The 25,955-nt window shown below is 44.9% G+C and overlaps 1 protein-coding gene and 1 pseudogene across 3 annotated transcripts in view; one reads left to right on the plus strand and one right to left on the minus strand.

The window, feature by feature from the left end:
* ANKRD27 (ankyrin repeat domain 27) overlaps positions 1-25,955 on the plus strand; it is a 106,181-nt gene that overhangs the window by 1,011 nt on the left and 79,215 nt on the right. The window lies entirely within an intron of this gene.
* LOC149427650 (uncharacterized) lies at positions 523-2,415 on the minus strand (annotated as a pseudogene).

Consider the following 25,955-nt stretch of genomic DNA (forward strand, 5'->3'; position numbering starts at 1 on the left):
CGGCCCCGCGTGTGGTGTCGCCAGAGGGCATGTGTCACCAAAGCTCCAAGGGACTCAAGTGTGGCCCCTGATGCCACCAAAGGGCCACACATAATACGTTTATGCTTCAGGATCAGGGCTGAGCATGGGGTTTGATCAAACATAAGCAAGCTGTCACTCCCAGTCAGCCATGGTCAGGGCATTCCCTGCCCCGCAACTGCTATAGGAAAGTGTCCATAGACAATCAGAAATGTTCAGAATTAATAGCCGGCTCCACCTGAATTGATGGAGTTTGTTTCCTGTAACCAGCAGCCTCGGTTCATTCTCCTCTTCTCCATAGAACAAATGTTAGAGGTGCGGTAATCTCATGGTGACCAGTGAGGGGCTTGTGCTGCCAAACGCAATGAGCACAGAATACACAGCGCCCCCGCCTGATCAACTGCCCACCTACAGGCAGGAAGAAGGTACATTTTGGGAGCTTTGGCTCAGTGACAGTGGGTGACAGCATGAAATGGAGAAAACCTACAAAGAACATGCAATAACCTACCCAAAGTAGCATCTGGCGGCAGTGGTGATGATCAATGCTAGAACAATGAGCCCAACTATCACAGCTATTGTCTTCATTTGATAGAGTGTATTGGAGATAAATTTCACATCAAGATCGATGACTAGGTTTCCGGAATCATGGTCACTGGTCTCAGTTGTTGGTGGAGACATGCCTGAGACTGCGGTGTCAGTGAATGAAGGGGTTGCTCTATCTGTATCTAGGCTTCCTGAATCATGGTCACTGGTCTGTCATTGGTGGTAACATCCTGGAGCCCTCAATGTCAATGAATGAAGGGGTTGCGCTATCTATATCTAGGCTGCCTGAATCATAGTCACTGGTCTTATTCCTTGTTGGTGGATACATCCCAGAGACACTGGTGTCAGTGACTGATGCAGGCATACTATCTATATCTAGGCTGCCTGAATCATGGCACTGGTCTCAGTCATTGGTGGCAACATCCTGGAGCTCTCGGTGTCAGTGACTGAAGGGGTTGCACTATCTATATCTAGGCTTCCTGAATCATAGTCACTTGTCTTAGTCATTGGTAACATCCTGGAGCCCTCGGTGTTGGTGAATGAAGGGGTTGCGCTATCTATATCTAGGCTTCCTGAATCACTGGTCTCAGTCATTGGTGATAACATCCTGGAGCCCTCAATGTCAATGAATGAAGGGGTTGCACTATCTATATCTAGGCTTCCTGAATCATAGTCACTTGTCTTAGTCATTGGTAACATCCTGGAGCCCTCGGTGTTGGTGAATGAAGGGGTTGCGCTATCTATATCTAGGCTTCCTGAATCACTGGTCTCAGTCATTGGTGATAACATCCTGGAGCCCTCAATGTCAATGAATGAAGGGGTTGCGCTATCTATATCTAGCCTGCCTGAATCATAGTCACTGGTCTCATTCCTTGTTGGTGGAGACATCCCAGAGACAGCGGTGTCAGTAAATGAAGGGGTTGCGCGATCTATATCTAGGCTTCCTGAATCATGGTCACTGGTGGTAACATCCTGGAGCCCTCAATGTCAATGAATGAAGGGGTTGCGCTATCTATATCTAGGCTTCCTAAATCGTGGTCACTGGTCTCAGTCATTGGTGGTAACATCCTGGAGCCCTCGGTGTCGGTGAATGAAGGGGTTGCGCTATCTATATCTAGGCTGCCTGAATCATAGTAACTGGTCTCATTCCTTGTTGGTGGATACATCCCAGAGACACTGGTGTCAGTGACTGATGCAGGCACACTATCTATATCTAGGCTGCCTGAATCATGGCACTGGTCTCAGTCATTGGTGGCAACATCTTGGAGCTCTCGGTGTCAGTGACTGAAGGGGTTGCACTATCTATATCTAGGCTTCCTGAATCATAGTCACTTGTCTTAGTCATTGGTAACATCCTGGAGCCCTCGGTGTCAGTGACTGAAGGGGTTGCACTATCTATATCTAGGCTTCCTGAATCATAGTCACTGGTCTCAGTTGTTGGTGGAGACATCCCAGAGACCTCGGTGTCGGTGACTGAAGGGGCTGCCCTATCTATATCTAGGCTTACTTAATCATGGTCACTGGTCTCATTCCTTGTTGGTGGAGACATCCTAGAGACACTGGTGTCAGTGACTGATGTGGGCACACTATATCTACCGGTATATCTAGGCTGCCTGAATCGTGGTCACTGGTTTCAGTCATTATAGGAGACATCTCAGGGCCCTCCTCAGTGTCAGTGACTGAAAGGGGCTTACTATCTGTATATATGTTTCCCAAATCATAGTCACTGGTCTCACCCACTTTTGGTGGGGACATCCTGGAGCCCTTGGTGTTAGTGACTGAAGGGAGCTCGCGATCTATATCCAGGCTTCCTGAACCATAGTCACTGGTCTCGCCCGTTGTTGGTGGAGACATCCCGGAGTCCTCGATGTCTGTGCCTGAAGGGGGTATGCTATCTACATCTTCCCTTCCCAAGCCATGGTTACTGGTCTCAGTCATTGATGGAGACATCCCGGAGCCTTTGGTGTCAGTGTCTGAAGGGAGCTCGCTATCTACAGGTGAAACTCAAAAAATTAGAATATCGTGCAAAAGTTCATTTATTTCAGTAATGCAATTTACGCAGCGCTTTACATATATATTGTACATTCATATCAGTCCCTAACCCTCAAGGGGCGTACAATCTAAGGTCCCTAACTCACATTCATACATACACATACTAGGGACAATTTAGACAGGAGCCAATTAACCTCCCAGCATGTCTTTGGAGTGTGGGAGGAAACCGGAGGACCCGGAGGAAACCCATGCAAGCACAGGGAGAACATGCAAACTCCAGGCAGTTGGTGCCATGGTTGGGATTCAAACCAGCGACCCGAGTACTGCCAGGCAGAAATGCTAACCATTTAGCCACTGTGCTGTCCACATCTAGCCATAAATGTGGAAATCTCTTGCTCAGAAAAAAGACTTTATATGTACCTCACAATGGGATAAATATACAACACAACTATAAAAAAAAGTAACATTTATGAATCCATCCAGTTAAAATAGACATTTTACATAAAAACAATGAATATCACAGTCTAGCGCCCTCATACAATCTTTTAGGTTTGTGATGAACATACAAGAAGCGTATAGAATCAACACGTTTCGCTGCATTTGCTTCCTCAGGATTCACGCTTGAGCTGCAAAACTAAGTCATAGATCACGTAGCACAGGGGTGTCAAACTGGTGGCCCTCCAGCTGTTGCAAAACTACAAATCCCATCGTGCCTCTGCCTTTGGGAGTCATGTTTGTAACTGTCAATCTTGCAATGCCTCATGGGACTTGTAGTTTGGCAACAGCTGGAGGGCCGCCATTTTGACACTTGTGACTTAGCATGAAAAAGATTGAAACCATATACATCCTTCCTTGTGGGGAAGAAGAGGATCACATTGCCCAAATGGGGGATATTAAGCTGGATCGAACTCTGATCTGGCTCTAAACGAGGGAGAGCAGGGATCGGCTTGTAATTGGGTACACTACACTCCAGGCTGTTCCTATACAAATCCGATCCTAGATCCAATTGCTCATATACCCATGGCCGTCCAGAATTCACTCCCATGATGTTATCCACAAGTATAAGATCAACCAAACCAATAGCTGGTAACCAAAACTGCATAGACCATCAACCAAAGATTGAGTTTGATCCTGCTCTTTGCTTAAGGACGACCCTATAGCAGATATACTGCTACAGAGCGGCACCTGTGTGCAGAATCACGTGTATATATGTGATCTTGCATTTCCGGGCAGGTGGAGCGCGGCCTACCCACGACGCCATTCGCAGCCACGGATATCAAGCGACTGGTCTCAGATGGTAATTACCCGCCGGCGCCCGGTGATTACCGAGCATCTCAGACAGAGCATTACATTACATTACCGAGCATTACAAACAATCTTCCTCTCTGTCAGCTCAGGCACACTGCTCGGGACGGCTGTGCACAGTACAGCCATCCCGATTAGTGTGCTTACAGTGAAACACCCCACCCCCTAGTAAAACACTCCCAGCACACACCTTTGGTCGCCCCTCACTTTAACCCCTTCCTGCCATTAGAACAGTGTCGGTGTTTTTTTTTTTTTTTTTTGTAGTACTGATCACTGTGTTGGTGTCAATGATACCAAGTTAGTCCCCCCCCCCCAGTCCCGCAAAAAGTCACTGATCGCCGCCATTACTAGTAGAAAAAAAAAATCCCATTCTCTATACCTCCATTTGTAAACGCTATAACTTTCACGTAAACCAATTTATTTACACGTATTGGGATTTTTTTTTTTAGCAAAGACACGAAGCAGAATACATTTTGGCCTAAATTTATGACAAAATTTGATTCTGTTAAATTTTTTACTGGACATGTTTAATAGCAAAAAGTCCAAAATATTGTATTCTGAAAGTTGTCGGACTTTTTTTTGCTTATAGTGCACAAAATAAAAACGTGCAGGTGATCAACTACCAGCGAAAGAAAGCTCCATTCGTGGGGAAAAAATGGACGTAAATTTCATGTGTTGCAGCTTTCCATGACTGCGCAATTGTCAAAGTAACGCAGGCGCCGTATCGCACAAAATGGCCTGGTCAGGAAGGGGGGGAAATCCTCAGGAGGGCAAGGGTCTAATATCCCCCATTTGGTTCCATCTGGGCAATGTGATCCTCTTCTTCCCCCACAAGGAAGGATGTACACTGTTTCAATCTTGTCATGCTAGGTGATCTGATACGGTTCAGTGTTGCATCTCAAGCGTGGATCCTGAGGAAGCAAATGCAGCGAAACTCATTGATCCTATACGATTATTGTTCATCACAAACTTAAAGCGGAGCTCTACCCAAAAGGGGAAGTTCCGCTTTAAGGACTGCTCCCCCGCTCCCCATTAAGGATTGGCACCTTTGTGGGGGGGGGGAGCGGGTACCTGATTTTGACAGGTACCCTCTCCCACTTCCGGTCCGATTGCCTAGGTGATTGGAAGCGGAAGGTGTCCTCCCTCCCTGTAGTCTTTTGGGACACGTGACAGGTCCCAGAAGACTACAGGACCATTCATGAAGCACAGCGCTACTCGCTCATGTGCAGTGGGTACCCGGCTGTGAAGCCGCAAGCTATCACAGCTGGGTGCCCACACTGAAGATGCCGGCCTCCTGGAATCCAGGACGGCCGGTGAAACGGGCTGCAGGGGACACACCACGGGACCGAGGGACAGGTAAGTGGCTGTTTTTTAAAAGTCAGCAGCTACAGTTTTTGTAGCTGCTGACTTTAATTTTTTGACAGGATGAGTGGAACTCTGCATTAAGACTGTATGCTGGTGCTAGACTGTGATCGTCCTTGTTTTTATGTAAAATGTCTATTTTAACTGGATGGATAATAAATATTATGTTTTGTGTTTTATATTTATCCCATTTTGAGGTACATATAAAGTCCCTTTTATCTGAGCAAGATGGTTCCACATTTCTGCCTAGGTGTGGTTACTGAGGCTCAGTCCACACTAGCTTTGCCAGCAGACATCAGACAGGCGTTTGGGAAGCGTTTTCTCAAATGCCTATGAAAATTCTGCACATGGCAGCACACACTGCTGTTCACACTGAAGCGTTGCATTGCGGCAAGTCTGACACCTCATGTCCAGTCTGGAGGAGTCGAAGCCTCCCATTCAAGTCTATGGTGTCGCTCCTCAAACGCCTGGCAGGCGTTAAGACCATTTAACTTCATTATAGTCGTTTGTGGTGCGGGTTTAACGGTTGGCAAACGCCTATCAACCACCTCAAAACCATGTTTGGTGAGCATTTGAGGATCGTTAAAAATGCTTCCCAAACACCTAACGCCTGTCAAATGCTATTATTATTATTATACAGTATTTATATAGCGCCAACGGTTTGCTCGCAGCTGTACATTATAATGGGAGACAATACATGAGACAGTACAGTAACAATACAATACACGAGGGGTTCAAGGGCCCTGCTCCTTGGAGCTTACAATCTAGGAGGGAGGGGATAGTGGTACAGGAGGAAATAGCTGTGGGGGATGGAGTGGTGGGGAGAGCGGAGGAGATCAGCAGTTAGGTGAGGGCGGGGTTGGCTTCCCTGAAGAGATGGGTTTTCAGGGTGCTCCTAAAGGTGAGAAGGGTAGGTGACAGTCTGATGGATTGGGGTAGTGAGTTCCAGAGGATGGGGCAAGCCCTGGAGAAGTCCTGGAGACGGGCATGGGAGGAGGAGACCAGGGAACTGGAGCTATAGGGGCGTTTGGGAGTTATAGGGGCGTTTGGCAAGAGTTAGAAATAAAGTCAAGTGTGAACGAGCCCTTATTCTTGCTCTTTTGTTGCGGCTTTGATGGAGATCAGGTATTGCTCTGCACAGCTGCATTGGTCACCTTGAGACACTCCGAGTGTGTGTGTGAAGTACACCAATCTCATCGTATCTGCCGGCTGCTGTGCCAGACAGGTGAGTGCTCCAGTCACCCTCCATAGTCGTTGATGGGCACACACGGTGCCAATGTAGCCTGCTGTCCATAGTGTGACTGGTACTGTGAAGCCGACGTCATTTCACCAGTCTGCCAATCAATGGAATCTCCTTGAGACTTGGTAACCATACTTAGCCAGAGTCTCTAGGATGCTTTCAGAGAGTCCCAGGCATGCGAATGACAAAAGACTGGCTGAACAGAATTATTGTAGCATGAAGATCTGTATCCCCTGCAGCAACTATGCATGCGGCGGAATCAGGGAAAACAAGCCGAGCGCCAAGTTACTTAACTCCGTACATGCTGGACTATAACACAGGCACTTCAATGGTTGGGATTCAGAAGCTCGGGCACCCTGAGTACCAAGCGAGGTACGGGTCATCATTATTAATAGTGCCAGTCCCCGGGGATACACGATGGGATACAGGGTTTTGCAGCGGCTGTAGCACCTCGGGCCTTTGTCTGGCATGTAAGGAGTTAAATGACTTCAGGTACCTCCTTCGGGTTTACCTTGGCGCTTGGTTTGTTTTCCCTGATACCGACGCATGCACAGTTGCCGCACGGGACACCGATCTTCACAGGACACACCTCGTCATGCTACAGTGGCACTGGACCTTGATTTGGTATATGCTTGTACTGACCTCCACCCAAGTGCTTCCATGTGTGAGGGCAACCTGAGGGATTAGTTTTGTTTTTGTTTTTCTTTATTTATTTTTTGGGTTTTTTTTTTATGTGGTTCGCTATATCGCATGTGATTCGCACCTGAACCGCACCGCATTCCTGTGCAGATCACATGCGATTTGTGTGCAGTGCGATCGGAGCCGTACATTTTGTATGGCTCTAATCACACCACACCTGCACCAAAAATGTGCAGGACCCTTTTTCGGGTCCGCACTAGAATCGGATCGCATGGGTATTTACACCTATGAGATCCGATTCTGCGCATCGCACTTTGTGGACCGCTTTCGGGGTGTTAACATACACACCCGCAGTGGTTCGCATGAACGGGGTGCTGTACTCAGTGCAAAAACATAACAAGGTCCAGTTATACAGTGAACAGTTCTTTTCCCTATGTCCCTAATCCGAACTCAAGCTGTGTGCTGCCCCAGCATACCTGCAGTCCATATAAATTGGGGTCCATTAGTAGCATTCTCCGTGGCTGGTGTCTTTGGGATGAACCCCAGGTTCCAGTAGCTTCCTACATCAGGACAGGCTTGTAGATGGTGGTAGAGTGTCACGCCACTCTTTCTCAGGCCAAGGATCAGCAGTCAGCCGCAAAAGCTAAGAGCACAGGCCTCATGCTCTGGACCACTGTCCCTTTTTATATGACCAGGATCAGTAGGTCGCATCCAAAAAGCCCGCCAAGAGCAAAACCCAATTACTAAGATTAACCCTAACCCTCCCGTCTGGGGCAGCACCTAACTAGCTTTTTTGCAACCTGAAACTATCTGAATCGTTTGGCGTTCCATACTTGGTGCAGATTCCATCCTGTAGCAAATCATGTGTTACTTTACAAATAAATGTATTGTGCATGTGTGAAACTACAAAACACGCTCCTCCTCTTACACATTCCCCAATACACTGTGGAGGTACCTACTATGAGGGGTGAAGAGTAAGAATTCTTGTCTCCAGTGGGCTTCCTCCATCCATATGACTGGTCCATCACTGCTGCCTAGGGTTGCCAACTCATCCCGTAAGAGCCCATTTACACTTGTGCGACTTGTCATGTGACTTTGGGGTCCACATATCGGTGCGACTTCAGAGTAGTTCCTGCACTACTTGGGTCCGACCTTCATGCAACTTGGGGGCCAAAGACTGAAATGTAAACCCTCCAAAGTCCCAGGAAAGTCGCACCTGAATGTTATACATGTGACTTGCGTGCGACTTTGTACAGCACTTACAATCATCCTTGGTCAAAGCCAAAGTCGCGTCAAGTTGCACTGTAAAGTCGCAATGAAAATCACATGATTTTGAAGTCACACGTGTGAATGGAGCCTAAAACTGAACACCGGACACAGTGAGAGGCACAGATGTTGTTCCTCCCGCTGTGGGTCTACATCACCAGGATTACATCACTTCCGGTTTCGGTCTCGCGTAAACAAGTAATTACCGGCTTGTGCAGGCATCTGATCAAAGTGATCTTGGGGTGATCTGATGCTTTGGAGGCCAGAGGAGAGATATGGGGTCTAACAGACCCCAGATCTTTCCAAAAAAGAGGACCTGTCATGGCCCAAGGGACATTGTTAATCCCTCATGATAACAATAAAAGTGATTTAGAAAAAAAATTAAAGGGACAGTGTGGGGGGAAAAGTGCTGCTCAAACTGTTTGTGCTATATAAATCCCCCCCTGTCCCACCATACTTGCATGCAAAGGTGAGCGCATGTGTTGGTCCCGCACTCATGTGTAAACGCTGTTACACCACACATATGCGGTATCGCCGCAAATGTTATAATGAGATCAATAATTCTAGCATCAGACCTCCTGTGTAACTCTAACCTGGTAACCTGTAAAGGCTTTTAAAGCGGTGGCTATGGAGATTTTTAGGTACCGCAGTTTGGCTCTCTCTGTTCCACAGGCATACGCAATTTTAAAGAGTGACATGTTCGGTATCTATTTACTCTGCATAACATCACCTTTTTATATTTTACCAAAAAATTGGGTATTACCGTATATTTGTGTTTTTTTTTTTTTTTTTGTGCATTAAACTTCATTAAAGTATATTTGTCTATCACTGTGCATATACTGTGTGACATTTAAAATATGCAACTCCCACCATTTTATTCTGTAGGGCCTCTGCTTAAAAAAAAAAAAAAAAAAAAATGTTTGGGGGTTCTAAGTAATTTTCGAGCAAAAAAAGTCAGAAAAAAAGAGTGTCAGAATAGGCCTGGGGCTGAAGAGGTTAATGTCTAAAATTGAAAAATGTTCTCAAACACAAAATAATAATAATAATCAGTTTGCATACCATTTCACCTTCTAATAAAGATTGATACCTCTGCATGCCGAACGTGTATTGCTGTAGGTGTGGCTAGAAGAGGGGTGACATGTACATGACATCACTGCAATCCCACGCTGGAATGTATTACGTACGTGAGAAGTTTTATTCAGTTGTATGAGAATTTTCATACCTATATTTACCCTCTCATTTTCGATACGAGACTAGCATGCAAAAAAACAAAAAACACTCCATGTGATATTATTTACTTTTATTTTTTTATTCCCCCCCCCCTCCCCCCTCCTTCAATCGTGTGTAATAGGCATTAGCAACCACTCCTCCCTACTTGTTAGTAGCCACTTTCTCCTCCTACTGGTTAGCAGCCACTCTCTCATACTACTGGTTAGCAGCCACTCTCTCATACTACTGGTTAGCAGCCACTCTCTCATACTACTGGTTAGCAGCCACTCTCTCATACTACTGGTTAGCTGCTATTCCCTCCTACTGGTTAGCAGCCACTCTCTCATACTACTGGTTAGCAGCCATTCCCTCCTACTGGTTAGCAGCCATTCCCTCCTACTGGTTAGCAGCCATTCCCTCCTACTGGTTAGCAGCCATTCCCTCCTACTGGTTAGCAGCCATTCCCTCCTACTGGTTAGCAGCCATTCCCTCCTACTGGTTAGCAGCCATTCCCTCCTACTGGTTAGCAGCCATTCCCTCCTACTGGTTAGCAGCCATTCCCTCCTACTGGTTAGCAGCCATTCCCTTCTACTGGTTCGCAGCCATTCCCTTCTACTGGTTCGCAGCCATTCCCTTCTACTGGTTAGCAGCCATTCCCTCCTACTGGTTAGCAGCCATTCCCTCCTACTGGTTAGCAGCCATTCCCTCCTACTGGTTAGCAGCCATTCCCTCCTACTGGTTAGCTGCCATTCCCTCCTACTGGTTAGCTGCCATTCCCTCCTACTGGTTAGCAGCCATTCCCTCCTACTGGTTAGCTGCCATTCCCTCCTACTGGTTAGCTGCCATTCCCTCCTACTGGTTAGCTGCCATTCCCTCCTACTGGTTAGCTGCCATTCCCTCCTACTGGTTAGCTGCCATTCCCTCCTACTGGTTAGCAACCACTCTCTCATACTACTGGTTAGCTGCCATTCCCTCCTACTGGTTAGCAGCCACTCTCTCATACTACTGGTTAGCAGCCACTATCTCATACTACTGGTTAGCGGCCATTCACTCCTACTACTGGTTGGCGGCCACTCTGTCCTACTACTGGTTGGCGGCCATTCCCTCCTACTGGTTATTATTGGTTAGCAGCAATTCCCTCCTACTGTTTTTGCATCCATTGTCTCCTACCAATTAGCAGGCACTCCCTCTCACAATTGTATTTGAGGGAACAGCAATCTTCCATTGTTGTGTGCTCCTAGGTTGGGATACCACATAACATCTGATGATGGTTTATTTGAACGAAACCCAGAGATCTGCCATTGCCCTTCTGATGATAGGAGCTTTGTCCATTGAAAAGAAAAACTTGAAGCGGTCTAAAACCCGGAGGATGCGGAGACAATACAGATTTCGTCATACTAGCCTCCTACGTGAACTACCGGAAAACAATCCTGATGACTTTCGCAGCTACTTAGGGATGTCTGATGAGAGTTTCCAGAAGCTGTTGAGTTATGTAGCGCCCAGGATACAGAGGAAAGATACCTGCATGAGGCCGTCTATATCTGCTGAGCAAAGGCTCACCGCAACCCTACTCTTTCTAGCAACTGGAAGAAGTTTGTGGGATTTGAAATTTATGACTGGAATATCGACACAAGCATTAGGACGGATAATACCGGAAACATGTGAAGCTATTGTAACCGTCCTGCAACAAGAATATATAAAGGTAACATTCTTATTCTCTTATTTAAAGTGATATTAATCCCAAAACAAAAAATGTATTCTATGCAGCTTTCCAATTAGAAGTGATGGCTGCATTAGTTTTCCTTTATTTCTACCTGATGATCTGGCCAGTAAGTCTATTTTTTTTTTTTTTTCCCCCAAACAGATCAAGCTGCCCAGGCAAAGTAGCAGTTAGAAGATTGAGACAAACCATTTAACGCTGGCAGGGGTGCTTACAATGATCAGCTTTTATTCTTTTTATGTATAACCTTTTTCCCAAAAGAAAGAAATCATTCTTATAAAATGTTAGCCGTCCAGACAAAGTAGCAGTTAGAAGATTGAGACAAACCATTTAACATTGACAGGGGTGCTTACAACGATCAGCTTTTATTCATCCATGTAAAACCTTTTTCCCAAAAAAGAAAAACTGCTTATAAAACGTTTGCGAAACGTTTTTTTTAGTGAAGTCCACCTAACTCTGCTGGTCCATGTAACACTACCTTCTCCCCAGCATGCTGTTGTCTAAAGGTGTCCCTGTTGCTCCTTTATCAGGAGTGGAGACACCCTAAGACAGGAAGTGTTACTGGCGAGATCACTATGTGCGAATAAAGGGGGGGAGGGCATAAACAATACTATTACAGCTTCAACATTTACTTCCGGTTCACATCTATGCGGCCATGCAGGCCACATTTTGCATGGGCACGAGAGCCCATTCATTTGAATTGACTGCCGTGCCCATGACACGCAGGGAAGAATTCCCTGCACTACTTTGGAAACCGCAGCCCACACGGGAACCTCGGTTCCCAGTACGGTTGTGTTTTCCAGTGCAGACGGCATGCCCTTAGAACTAATGGCACCCGCCCGCGGGTCCGCATTTGTCTGTGCGGGTGGCGCGGCTGCACGGATTCTTGTGCAGATCCGCAGCGGCACCACCCACACAGATGTGAACCGGGAGTGAAGAATTTGTAATCCGCAATGTATTGTATTTTTGTTTTTGGATTTTGATACACTTTACAAATGCAAATGTTTTTTTAAATAGACCCCTTAAAGTTTATGTATACCCATAACGGTTTTTTTTGGGGGGTAGAGTAAGGAAAGGTTAACCCCCCCCCCTGCCAAGTTATTTTTGCAGTCTATGTACCTATTGAAAAAATATAGCTTTGCTTCCTGTCCTAGGGAAGCAACAGGGAGTTGAAAGAAATCTCCCAAAGCAAGGGAGAACTTGGATCGCATAAGGCATTGCAAGACTTGGACAGTCACAGCATGATTCCCAGAGGCATGATGGAATTTGTAGTTTTGCCACAGCTGGGCTACCAAGATTGCCTACCCATGGAGTAATGGTTTCATGACCAGCCTTTGGTCCTCTGACCTTTTATTTTCTGCACCTAAACTAGATGGTAGTAGCGTACCACTGTGTCCCATTGGGCTTTATTTGTTTTTGCTTCTTGTATGGTGTTGGTATAATGTTAATCCGCTGGCTAATGATACACACAGGGTACATTATTGTTGTCCATTTCCTGTAAACCGAAAAGTATAAATGTCGAAACATTTTGTATGCTAATTGGTATATTGTTCCATTTACAGTTTCCCAGCAGTTCTGAAGAGTGGCAAGCCATTGGAAAACAATTCCTCGATGATTGGAATTTCCCAAACTGTGGGGGTGTCATGGATGCAAAACACATACGGATCTGTCCCCCACCAGACTCTGGTTTGTATTATTATAACCATAAAGGTTGTTTTAGCATAGTCCTTCAGGCAATTGTCAATGCCAAGTATGAGTTTATTTTTCTAGACATTGGCAAAAATGGTAGCAACTTCGATGGGAGTGTGGTCGAAAAAACTGAGTTCTATACACGTCTTCAGAATAATGCTCTAAACCTACCGACAGCCAAGGAGACACATGAAGGTCTGAACTTTGTCTTTGTGGCAGATGAGGCCTTTGCTCTTGGTGATTTTATTTTAACACCTTTTCCGAAAAAGAACCTAACGACCAAACAGAAGATCTTCAATTACAGGCTATCCAGAGCCAGACGTGTGGTGGAAAATGCCTTTGGCGTTATGGCCAATAGATTTAGAATCTTTCAAACTGCCATCAAGCTTAGCCCATCCAAAATAGATTTCATCGTGTGCTGCTGCTGTATCTTGCATAACTTCTTAGGACGCACAACAACCACATACATGCCGGTATCCATGGTGGACAGAGAGGAAACCCTTCACAGAACTGTCCTGCCTGGAGAATGGAGAAATGATGGTGAAGAACTTTTGAATATCGCCCCCACACATCTATGCTTGCCAAGGAATACTGCACTCCAAAACAGAGAGAACTATGTGGGGTACTTTAATGGTCGTGGTGCTGTAGACTGGCAGAATACTATGTAGTATGACTTTTATATATATTGTTACAAATATATAATGTAAAATTACAAATAATTGAATGTGCTTTTAAATAACTACTCGCCGTTTCTGATTTTTACAATAAATTTTATGTGTGTGTTAAAGTGGAACTACACTGTATCTGAGCGCCACAAACCAAAAGTGCTATTTAATACTTTTTAAATATTCAAAGCAAGCTCCCCCATCCATCCATGTCTCCATGCTTTATTTTGTTGAGAAATCACTTAGAAAAACACCTCCCTGGCATTTCTGGCTGTGGCCATCTTGAGTAAGAGTAGATGATTCATGTAGCATTCACTTCCTGGAATCCATCTGTCCTTAGCTCAGGCGTGCAAGCAAGAGGGTGTGCTTAGCTGTGAAAACCCCTCCTGAAACCAGGAAGTAACTAATGAAATGTAAAAAAAAAGTTTTAAAACAAGTAAATATGATATACCTTCCTATCTATTTACTAATGCTGGCAGCATAAGGATTCAAGATAGTGTTGGTTTGAGAGAGTGAAGTACCACTTTAACTGAGTGTCAGGCTTGTCGTTAAAGTCACCCTTCACCTAATAATACAACCATTTTTTTTCTCCTGGCCCCCTCCCTTTCTCACAATTTGATAAAAAATCCTTTTTTTTTTCTGTTTTTCTGACCTTTTAGTGCTGTAGCACAGCCATTCCGTCTTTCTCGCCAAGGTCAGAATGATATGGCACTCCCTTCTGCCTCATTGGATGTCCACATTGCACAGTCCTGGAGGCAGTTTTACTAATGGGCATGTGTGCAGAGGGCAACGTAGGTAATCGGGGCCCGGTGGAGACCTTTTGGTACGTCTCTGCACATGTGGAGGGTTTCCCACACGTGCACGCAGACTCCGCAAGTATCAGAGTATGACACCAGCATTGTGTCGCAGGTCTTTGGCGGAATTGTACATGCGCAAGATACTCAGAGATGGTGGTGTGGGAGAGAAGGGGCAGGTAAAAAAATATCAGGGCACTGATGTTCCTTTTTCAGTGACTCCTCTTCGTGTGTGGCAAGCGTTGAGAATTTTTCTGTTGATGCTTTTAACCACTTGCCTACAGGGCACTTATACCCCCTTCCTGCCCAGGCCAATTCCTGCCCAGGCCTTTCAGCGCTGTCGCACTTTGAGTGACAATTGCGCGGTCATGCAACACTGTACCCATATGAAATTTTTATCATTTTTTTGAGTCTGAGCTTCCTTTTTACATCCTAAATGGTATAACCTGAAACATGGTCAAGAAAGTTGGAGTGGTCTTCTAACCTTCCATGAGCAAGGCAATTAACAAAGGGTGACGGCTGGCGTTTTTTTTTTTTTTCTTGGCAGATGCTATGGGGTTGATTTACTAAAGGCAAGTCGACTGTGCATTTTGCAAGTGCAGCTGGACTGTGCAAGGGCATTTGCTCCAGAGCTTAGTAAATGAGGGAAAGCTCTGCTGATTTCCATCATCTGATCATGTGCAAGCAAAAATACGCTTTTTTTTTTCCATTTCATGTGATTGAGTATTCTTTATAAAGTGACGCTTCACCTCATTTACTAAGCTATGGAGCAACTGCACTTGCAAAGTGCACAGTCTGTTTGCCTTTTGTAAATCCACTCTTATGCAGGCCATAGACGGGTTGAAAATCAGCCGAAATAAAATCGGCAGATTTTCGCACCGTTAGTGAGTTAATTGGTCAGCCATTTTTCAGGGTTTAGGCACATGTTTTGTATCGGTCAAGTTGGAAAATTTGCGGCCGATTTTGACGGCAATGATGGGCAAATTGGCCGATCGTTTTACCGATTAAAAAATCTGCGCATGAGCCGTGACCTGCAAGAAGAAGAAAAAGAAGAATAAGAATTCCAGTCCGCTATATTTTATAGAAAAAGTCTTGCAGTTGCAACAATGTATCTATTTGTATCCGAATAAAAACATCTGTATCCGAAATGGATACATTGTTGCAACCGCAATACTTTTTTCCATGTCAAATATAATAGCGGAGCTCTCTGCAAGGGACAGAAGTAATTAAATGCCGGCCGTAGACGGGACGAAAATTGGCCGATTTATTTATTTTACTGTTGGTGATAACGCTGGCCGATCGAACGACCGATTTTTTTTTTTTTTTTATTTTTTTTTTTTTATTAAAAAAATGGCCAGTTTTTGACCCGTTTATGGTCTTCATTATGTCTCTTCTACAATTGAGGATTCTTACCTGCTTGTTGGTAGTCTTATGGGCAAGGTACACTGAGCTGTGCACATGTAACAATTTTGGCATGTGTCGGGATGAATGAAAATGAATGGGAGTGATGACATCCTGGCATGGCCAATCAAGATGGCTGAACGTTCCATACCCAGAAATCGCCTGGGCAAAGAAGGTACGGCCAAGGAAGCTGACGTGGGGTCGCAGCCCTGGAGGGGAGTGGAGTGTAGTCTCAGCTGATAGATGAGTTCTTCAGCACACAAGGATGTGCAACTCCAAACACTTGAGTGTATGCCAACGACGTGTGTGAGCAATGCAGCAATCTTTCTTTCTTTTTCTTTTTTTATTTATTTTATAAAAGCACAACAAACGGAAGGCAGCTCACTGGACAACATAACTGCACAAAAGTTGTCGCTGAATTGCTGCAGTCCAGTACTGACCTAGAAAAGCTGCATATGAGGCATGAAAAGAAGACTTCTGGGAGTTGCCGAAACTCATTCTTCGGTATATTATGGTTTATAAAACTTTGTGCCAAAAAATGTCAGTTTGTTGTTTCTGTTATTAAGCTGGTTCAGCTTATTAATAAAATCTTTTGTCAGCATTTTGAGATTTTCATTACATTTGTTTCTAATTTTTATCATTTAAATTGATCAAAAAAAGGTTGCGCTTGTTAGTGATTTTGATTAATTGACATGCACACCTTGTTGAGGGTTAGGTTAGCTGCTTTTTTATATATATGATTTTGAGATATATAATGTATTTTAATTATTTTATTTCAATAATTTTTTATTTTTATTTTTTCACATTGATTAGTTGAATATTTTTGGCGCTGCCCATATTCTGAACATTACATGATTTTTATCATTCTCTCAACTCAGAAAAAGTCTTTTCATTCAAATGAAAATGTACAGAGTCTGAAGTCTGTTGGGGTCTAATTAGGCAGAATACAAAAGAATGCAAAACAGACACACCTATTGTGTATTTCCAGGGGCAGAAGTCCTGATTTATGGAGCTTACCTAGACTTTACAGTATACAAGAGAATGCTACATAGACACACACATTGCATATTCCCTGAATGGGATGGCCAGACTCAGTAATGGAGACAGGTTATAGGAGGTGCGAAATCTACACAAGTGCTTTCAAACTGGTCATTTTAATTGGTAATTAAATTACCAATGAAGGAAATTACCAATGAAGAAAGAATGTAAGCAAAGGTTTGTTTTTAATTCATACATATATAAATGGATATAGAGGTATTTTCTAGTATATTGTAATAATATCCAGTATCCATGTATCCAGTATATTGCTATGTGGTAGAACAAGGGCAAAATATACAATGAAACTGGATGTATTGCAATATAGTTATACATTATTCAGACTCTAGAAGTTCAAAAAACACTAAGAAAAAAAAAGCTGGATGAAAAACGTTGATAATAGCATTTTTGTGCCAGCTTGCAGTAGCGTATAGGAGCATTTGAATTTTATTAGCATTTTTACAGTGCATGTAGAAAAAAACAAACCTTGAAAAAAAGCTGTTAAGAGCGCTTTTAGTAGCATTTAGGAGCATTCAGCATTTATACTGGCTAGTGTTCTGAAGAGCTTGTCCAGGTAATATAGCAATATACTAGATACATTGATACCGGATATATTACTTGGACAAGCTTTTCAGAACACTAGTGTGCATTCCTAAACAGTTCTTGGGAGTGGAGCTGGAGGATGCAGGGAAGAAACTTCGTGTTACTAAACCCCGGACCCTGCATTCACTAGATCTGCTTTTCCCGGACCCTGCATTCACTATATCTGGTCTCCCCGGACCCTGCATTCACTATATCTGCTTTTCCCGAACCCTGCACTCACTATATCCGGTCTCCCCAGAACCCGCATTCACTATATCCGCTCTTCCCGGACCCCGCATTCACTATATCCGCTCTTCCCGGACCCCGCATTCACTATATCCGCTTTCCCCGGACCCCGCATTCACTATATCTGCTCTCCCCGGACCCCGCATTCACTATATCTGCTCTCCCCGGACCCTGCATTCACTATATCCGCTCTCCCCAGACCCTGCATTCACTATATCTGGTCTCCCCAGACCCTGCATTCACTATATCTGGTCTCCCCAGACCCTGCATTCACTATATCTGCTCTCCCCGGTCTCTGCTTTCACTATATCCGGTCTCCTAGGACCCTGCATTTACTATATCCGGTTTCCTCGGAGCCTGCATTCACTTTATCCGGTCTCCCCGGACCCTGCATTCACTATATCCGGTCTCCCCGGACCCTGCATTCACTATATCCGGTCTCCCCGGACCCTGCATTCACTATATCCGGTCTCCCCGGACCCTGCATTCACTATATCCGGTCTCCCCGGACCCTGCATTCACTATATCCGGTCTCCCCGGACCCTGCATTCACTATATCCGGTCTCCCCGGACCCTGCATTCACTATATCTGGTCTCCCCGGACCCTGCATTCACTATATCCGGTCTCCCCGAACCCTGCATTCACTATACCCGGTCTCCCCGGACCCTGCATTCACTATACCCGGTCTCCCCATACTCTGCATTCACTATATCCGCTCTCCCACAATACACAGAACATGGAAATACAATTGTTGTAGTAAATATAAACTGCTAAATACCTTTTCACATCAGCAGTATATAGCAGTCTTGTGACTTCTATCAGTGTCCAGCAGATCACTGATTAAAGCTTGTAGGAGGAGTTTTCATTCTCCCTTGATTGTCCTATAAGTCTGCAGGACCCCTAACCTCTGTCTGGACAGCGCTGATTGGCCCTGTGCTGATCAGATGCACTCTTCCAAGGAAAAAACAAAACAAAAACTCTCTAGCCATACACACAAAACTGAGCATGTGCAGCTTGTCCCCCGAGGCTCTGTTTTCTTATGAGATGGCTTGGGGACAGTGGAAGAAGGGGAGGATCAAAAAAGACAGGATCAAACAGCCTTTTTACACAGTGCAGAGGATTAACTCTTCAGATTCCACAGTGAGTATAACAAGCAGGCTTTCCTGCATATACAGACTGATGTACTGTTGTGGGTTTAGTAACACTTTTTATAAAAAGAGTGCTAAGTCTACTAAGCTAATGAATAAGAATGTTTCCTTGTTAAAATGTAATGGGCTTTATTTTTATATTGCGTCTCTGCAGTCTCCAGATATGGTTCACCCCTCAGAAATGTTAGATTTTATGACTCCAGTGTGTGAAGAACAAGACTTGGGCGGGATGGCCTCATGCCGGGTGGTGTACAGAGATCTCTTCACTGGGAGGAAATTCTCCAGGTCGCAGCAGATTACCATGTGATAGGCTGAGATTGTTATCCTCAATTGCAAGGAAACTGAATCATAATTTTTTTTACAGTTGTTTACTCATGAGCTTCCGAGATGAAGATCAGTTGGCATTGCATTGGGATGTCTGTGAGTGACTGGTTGGCTGTCATTTATGGGGAATGGGGGGAGCACTGTGATCTGATTTCTGGGGGGTGATGGACTGTTTGTAGTATAGTCTCCTCTAAGGGTGGGCACCAGAAGATAACCTGCATGTCTTAAGCTGGCCATAGATGGATCGAAATTAAGCTGGTTCAGCAGGGACTGGACTAATTTCAATCCACGTATCGGCAAGGAGGTTGTACAGAAGTCGATCTATCGACTATTCTGTAAAGCTGCTCTATCGGCCTTTCCCCACTCGATCAGCGCCGCCTGCTATGGCCTGCAACACTGATCAGTGTTTTCTGACGGTTGTGAAGTCTCCCTGCTGTCAGAATACAGTCGCTCAGCAGGCAGGATTCCTCCATCCATATCATGTGTGCAGATGGGGAATCGAATCTGTTTTCTTTCGTTCAACCCACTGGTTGAGCTTAAAAAAAAAAAAAAACAATTATCTATGGGCTGCTTTAAAGTGGACTTAGCACGTGATATGAATTTTGCACGGATATTTAGTAATGTGTCAGTGTTAGACCCCATGTACACGGGACACTTCTGAACGATGGAAACTGACTGCTGGAAAACATAGGTTAAAAAACGTCTGTTTAGCCGCGTTTGCAGAACATGTTTATGTGTGTTTGCGTTTTGAAGCGTTTTTTAAAGATAAGCACAGGAGAACCTCCCAAATGCCCAGAATGCGCTGAAAAGTGGTAAATTATTAACTATTTCAGACTGTTTCAGAGAAATACAGAGAGTATAAGCAGAGACAGCAGTATGTGTTGAGATTCGCTTCGGTGTGAGTTGCTCATTAACATTTCTTTTGTTTCCAAGGGTGGGAAAGGTGTCTGGTGGAGGGAGTCATTAAGGTCACCTGGCAGGGGGTCTTCATGAGGAATTTGAGGTGTGAATGGTCATTAACATATCTTTTGTTTCCAAGGTTGGGAGAGATCTGAGGTGTGAATTGGTCATTACAATGTGTGACAAGCTTGGTAGGAACATCCTGTGTTTAGTGTTTTGTCCATTTGAGTACCTTGAAAACACTTTGCATGCATTTTTCATGATGAAAAAGGCTCTGGAACTGGAAGAGTAAAAAAAATTTTCAGACGCAAACGCTTATAAACAGGATTTACCGCATTTTGCGTTTGAAACGACTGAACACAAGTTTTCTGCGTTCAAAAAAACAACTGTAAACTCAACTGCCTGTAAACGACGATGTGTACATGGACACACAGGAAAACATTAGGGAGAGTTCAGGGGCTGCTGAAAAAAACGCAGAACAGCTCCTGAACGTGAGTTTATCAGCTGCAGTGTACATGAGCCCTTAAAGTGGATCTTGCAGTAAAATGCTGGGTTTGCTGAAATTGGTCACTGCTTCCTCCCCTTAAAGAAAAAAAAAGTTTGATCTATACTTACCTAACCTCTATCTTTTGCCGTTGCTGGAACCATCCATCCAGGAAGATTCCTAGGCAGGGGCAGACTGACCATTTGGAAACTCGAGCAGTGCTCGAGGGCCCTGGGTCAGTCGGGGGCCCCATGAGGTGCCCCTGATACCTTTTTTTTATAGGCTTTTTTGAGTTTGGGCAAGGACACAGGGGCCCCATGATCCCCTATTGTCCAGGGGCCACATGAGTTGTCAGTCTGCCCCTGTCCCTAGGGGAGTCTAGAACAGGTCAAATCATCACAAGAGCATCTTCTCATGAAATTGTGGCTGCTCTGTATTTCCCAGCATCTAGATGGAAGGAGTAGGACATCCTCCTTGCCTAGACTTCACAGGGAGAAGATGGTGGTGCGGTACGTATAAACCTTCACTTTTTTTTTTTTACAGGTACATTATATACTGACTAGTAATAGGCGATTCGTGAAGATGAGGGGCCCCCAGCAGTGTAAGCGGACCTTGCGTTGTACAAAAGGGTTTCCCTTTACGCTTTAATTTAACTCTACAAACTGAAGTGCAGCCGACCATTTCATACTGGCAATATTTGACAGCCCGAGCCCTCGTTGTTGACTCTGTATGGCTCTGTATGATAGCTGACATGCTGGCTTGAATAATTCACAGAAGAGAGATGAATGTGTTGCAGGCAAAACATTGACTCTAGCCTCGGGCAACAGCAAGAGGATTTTATATATTTCTCTATTTTTTTTAATGTCCTGTCGCTATCGGCTTGGTAAGTATGAAATATTAGGCTTCATGTACACTGCAGCTGATAAACTGACGTTCAGGAGCTTTTCTGCTTTTTTTTTTCAGCAGTCCCTGAACTCTCCCTAATGGTTTCCTATGTGTCCATGTACACATCTTTGTTTACAGTCGTTTACAGGCAGTAGAGTTTACAGTTGTTTACAGGCAGTAGAGTTTACAGTTGTTTACAGGCAGTAGAGTTTACAGTTGTTTACAGGCAGTAGAGTTTACAGTTGTTTACAGGCAGTAGAGTTTACAGTCGTTTACAGGCAGTAGAGTTTACAGTCGTTTACAGGCAGTAGAGTTTACAGTCGTTTACAGGCAGTAGAGTTTACAGTCGTTTACAGGCAGTAGAGTTTACAGTCGTTTACTGCCTGTAAACGACTGTAAACTCTACTGCCTGTAAACGACTGTAAACTCTACTGCCTGTAAACGACTGTAACCTCTACTGCCTGTAAACGACTGTAACCTCTACTGCCTGTAAACGACTGTAACCTCTACTGCCTGTAAACGACTGTAACCTCTACTGCCTGTAAACGACTGTAACCTCTACTGCCTGTAAACGACTGTAACCTCTACTGCCTGTAAACGACTGTAACCTCTACTGTCTGTAGAGTTTACAGGCAGTAGAGTTTACAGGCAGTAGAGTTTGCGGTCGTTTACAGGCAGTTGAGCTTAAAGTCATTTTTCTGAACGCATCAAACTTGTGGTTTCGGGATTAGATTTTATCTGTTTTAAACACTAAATGCGGCTAACCACGTTTATGTGTTTTGCATTTAGAAGCGTTTTTTAACTGTTCCATATCCAAATGCGTTCCAGAGCCTTTTTTCATCATCAGAAAATACTCCGGGTGCCTTTTTAGCAAGTTGGGTGCTAAGGAGTCCATCCATGCCTGCGCGCTCCCAAGCCAGGCTGTGTGCATCCATAGACGAGCACAACTCCAGTAAGCCACGCCCCAACTCCCTTTTCCCATGAGTTTGACCAACAGCAGCAGGAGCGTATGGTTACACTGACCTCAGTGTCTTTTGTGAAAGCAGGAAGGGGAGGGGTGTAATATTGGAGCCTTGACACGGAGCCAGGTAAGTGTTTGGGTGTGGAGGTAGGTAGGACAGGTATCGGGGAGAATTTTATGTTCACGCTGAGAATGTATTACAGTGACAAGCCTTTAGACTTTAGAACCCCTTTTAAGGTGTAGTTTTCCATTTTGACCAAAGTGTACCTTTAACTTCAGCGAATTTCCTTTTTTTTTTTCTGGGCAGAAGTTTTAAAATATTTAAACGCTTTGGAAAAAGTCAAGTCATTTTTATCATTAACAAGTGGGTCAGCTCAGTCTCTTGCTGCTGACTTGCTGGAGCTGCTGGGAGTTGCAGCGTCTTCAATAATTTACTTTTGTTTTATGCCGTGCCAGGGAAAGATCGGTTTTAAGAGTTCATGTTAAGCTGGTGCCAGTATGTCTTCGACCTGTGTATTGGGAGGGTCCAGATTCAAAAGATCTTCATCTGCTATCTCGCTTTAAAGTGAACCTGTCGTGGGACAAGCACATAGTTCAGGTCTTTTGGTGCATTATAGATGGGGGACAGAGATTTTATTACGCTGGTAGTTTGTTAGCTGCAAGCTTTGCTATAATACAGGGCTCTACAAACTCTTTAAACAAAGGGCCAGTTTACTGACCTTTAGACTTGGGGGGGGGGGGGGGGGCCGGACTGTGGCCATTGGAAGTATTAAAGGTCCCAACTTCAGTGGGAATAAACAACGTTTCATCATTCGTGTCAGTGGGAGGAATGGCTCTCTATCATTGGTGTCATTGGGCCCCATTGTTGGTGTCATTGAGATGAATTGTTTCCCATCCTTGGTGTCAGTGGGAGGAATAGTGCCCCATCATTGGTGTCATTGGACCCCGTTGGTGTCATTGGGATGAATTGTGTCCCATTGTTGGTGTCATTGGGATAAAAGTTGTTCCATTGTTGGTGTCCTTGGGATGAAATGTGTTCCATTGTTGGTGTCCTTGGGATGAAATGTGTCCCATTGTTGGTGTCCTTGGGATGAAATGTGTCCCATCATTGGTGTCATTGGGCCCCATTGTTTGGTGTCATTGGGAAGAATTGTGCCTCATCATTGGTGACATTGGGATGAATTGTGCCTCATCATTGGTGACATTGGGATGAATTGTGCCCCATCATTGGTGACATTGGGATGAATTGTGCCCCATCATTGGTGACATTGGGATGAATTGTGCCCCATCATTGGTGACATTGCACCCCGTTGTTGGTGTCATTGGGATGAATTGTGTCCCATTGTTGGTGTCATTGGGATGAAATGTGTCCCATTGTTGGTGTCATTGGGATGAAATGTGCCCCATCATTGGTGTCATTGGGCCCGTTGTTGGTGTCATTGCGAAGAATTGTGCCTCATCATTGGTGACATTGGGATGAATTGTGCCCCATCATTGGTGACATTGGGATGAATTGTGCCCCATCATTGGTGTTATTGGACCCCGTTGTTGGTGTCATTGGGATGAATTGTGTCCCATTGTTGTTGTCCTTGGGATGAAATGTGTCCCATTGTTGGTGTTATTGGGATGAAATGTGCCCCATCATTGGTGTCATTGGGCCCCATTGTTGGTGTTAGAATGAATTGTGCCCCATTGTTGGTGTCAGTGGGAGGAATAGTGCCCCATCATTGGTGTCATTGGGATGACTTGTGTCCCATTGTTTGTGTCATTGGGCCCCGTTGTTGGTGTCATTGGGATGAAATGTGTCCCGTTGTTGGTGTTATTGGGATGAAATGTGCCCCATCATTGGTGTCATTGGGCCCCATCATTGGTGTCATTAGCATGAATTGTGCCTCATTGTTGGTGTCAGTGGGAGGAATAGCACCCCATCATTAGTGTCACTGGGCCCCTTTCTTGGTGTCATTGGGATGTATAGTGCCCCATCATTGGTGTCATTAGAATGAACTGTGCCCCATCATTGGTGTCAGTGGGCCCCTTTGTTGGTGTCATTTGGAACGATTGTGCCCCTTCATTGGTGTTGGTGATGGGGGGATATTTTCCATTGTTTCTATCAGTGGAAGTAAAGTGTGCCCAAAGGGCCGGATAAAAGCATGCAAAGGGCCGCATCTGTCCCCTGGGCCGCAGTTTGGAGACCACTGCTATGATAGTAAAGTATTTGTAGTCATGATAGTATTCATTTCTCCTAAAGTTTAGGGGTGGAGGTTGAAGGTAAACTTGTGTTTTTCTCATACAAGGTCACTTTAATGCCGACCGTACCAGCAGCACTTTCCCTTTTGATCCCCCACCGCAAAGGCTGGAATTGTTGAGGGAAAAGCTTGGAAACTTCATGAGTCCCCCACCCTTCCTTAAATCATAGTGCATCCCCCTTACCTTGTGCTGCTGCCGGGAAGATGTTGGGGGTGGAGCTGTGAAGCAGAAAGTCCCTGGTCTGGAGGAGGACCAGAGGAGGGCTGGAGTCAGCAGCCAGAGTCTGCTGAATGCTGAGACCAGGGGAGGCAGAGACAAGGGAGAGGTGTCGGATCTGTAGGAGTAGTTTTTTGTCTCTCTCTCGGCGGCTGCTGCTGACTTCCAAGACAAGATGGGGCAGAGACAAGGGGGGGGGGGGGGGGTTCCTCAGCTGCAGGAGAGGTGTGAGGACCACGTGAAATGGTCTGGTGGGCTAGATTCGGCATGCAGGTCTTGTGTTTGACACGTGTATCTATGGAGTCAAAGATGCACGGCACAATTCCAAAGAGAACTTCTTTATGCTTGAAGTGACTGAGCATAGAGATATGAACAGCAACAATAGAAAAGAAGGGGGAGGCATTTCCCCCGAAACGCGTTGGTTTCCCGATACAATCTGTGCATAAACATTGGAAATGGACCCCTGAGTGTTTTGTACCGAGCACACTTCAGAACACATCCAATACAAAAGGATTCTTGATATTGAGCAGTACTAGGGTCGTTGGTTCGAATCCCAACCACGGCACCACCTGCCTGGAGTTTGCATGTTCTCCCTGTGCCTGCGTGGGTTTCCTCCGGGTACTCCGGTTTCCTCCCACACTCCAAAGACATGCTGGTAGCTTAATTGACTTCTGTCTAAATTGGCCCTAGTATGTGTATGTATGAATGTGAGTTAGGGACCTTAGATTGTACACCCCTTGAGGGTTAGGGACTGATGTGAATGTACAATATATATGTAAAGCGCTGTGTAAATTGATGGCGCTATATACAGTGGGGCAAAAAAGTATTTAGTCAGCCACCAATTGTGCAAGTTCTCCCACTTACAAAGATGAGAGAGGCCTGTAATTGGCATCATAGGGAGACCTCAACTATGAGAGACAAAATGAGAAAAAAAATCCAGACAATCACATTGGCTGATTTGGAAAGAATTTATTTGCAAATTATGGTGGAAAATAAGTATTTGGTCACCTACAAACAAGCAAGATTTCTGGCTCTCACAGACCTGTACCTTCATCTTAAAGAGGTTCCTCTGTCCTGCACTCA

This window comes from Staurois parvus, unplaced genomic scaffold (assembly GCF_062004578.1).
Source record: "Staurois parvus isolate SC_StPar_1 unplaced genomic scaffold, SC_StPar_1.0 ptg003601l, whole genome shotgun sequence".
In the NCBI taxonomy this organism is placed as follows: domain Eukaryota; kingdom Metazoa; phylum Chordata; class Amphibia; order Anura; family Ranidae; genus Staurois; species Staurois parvus.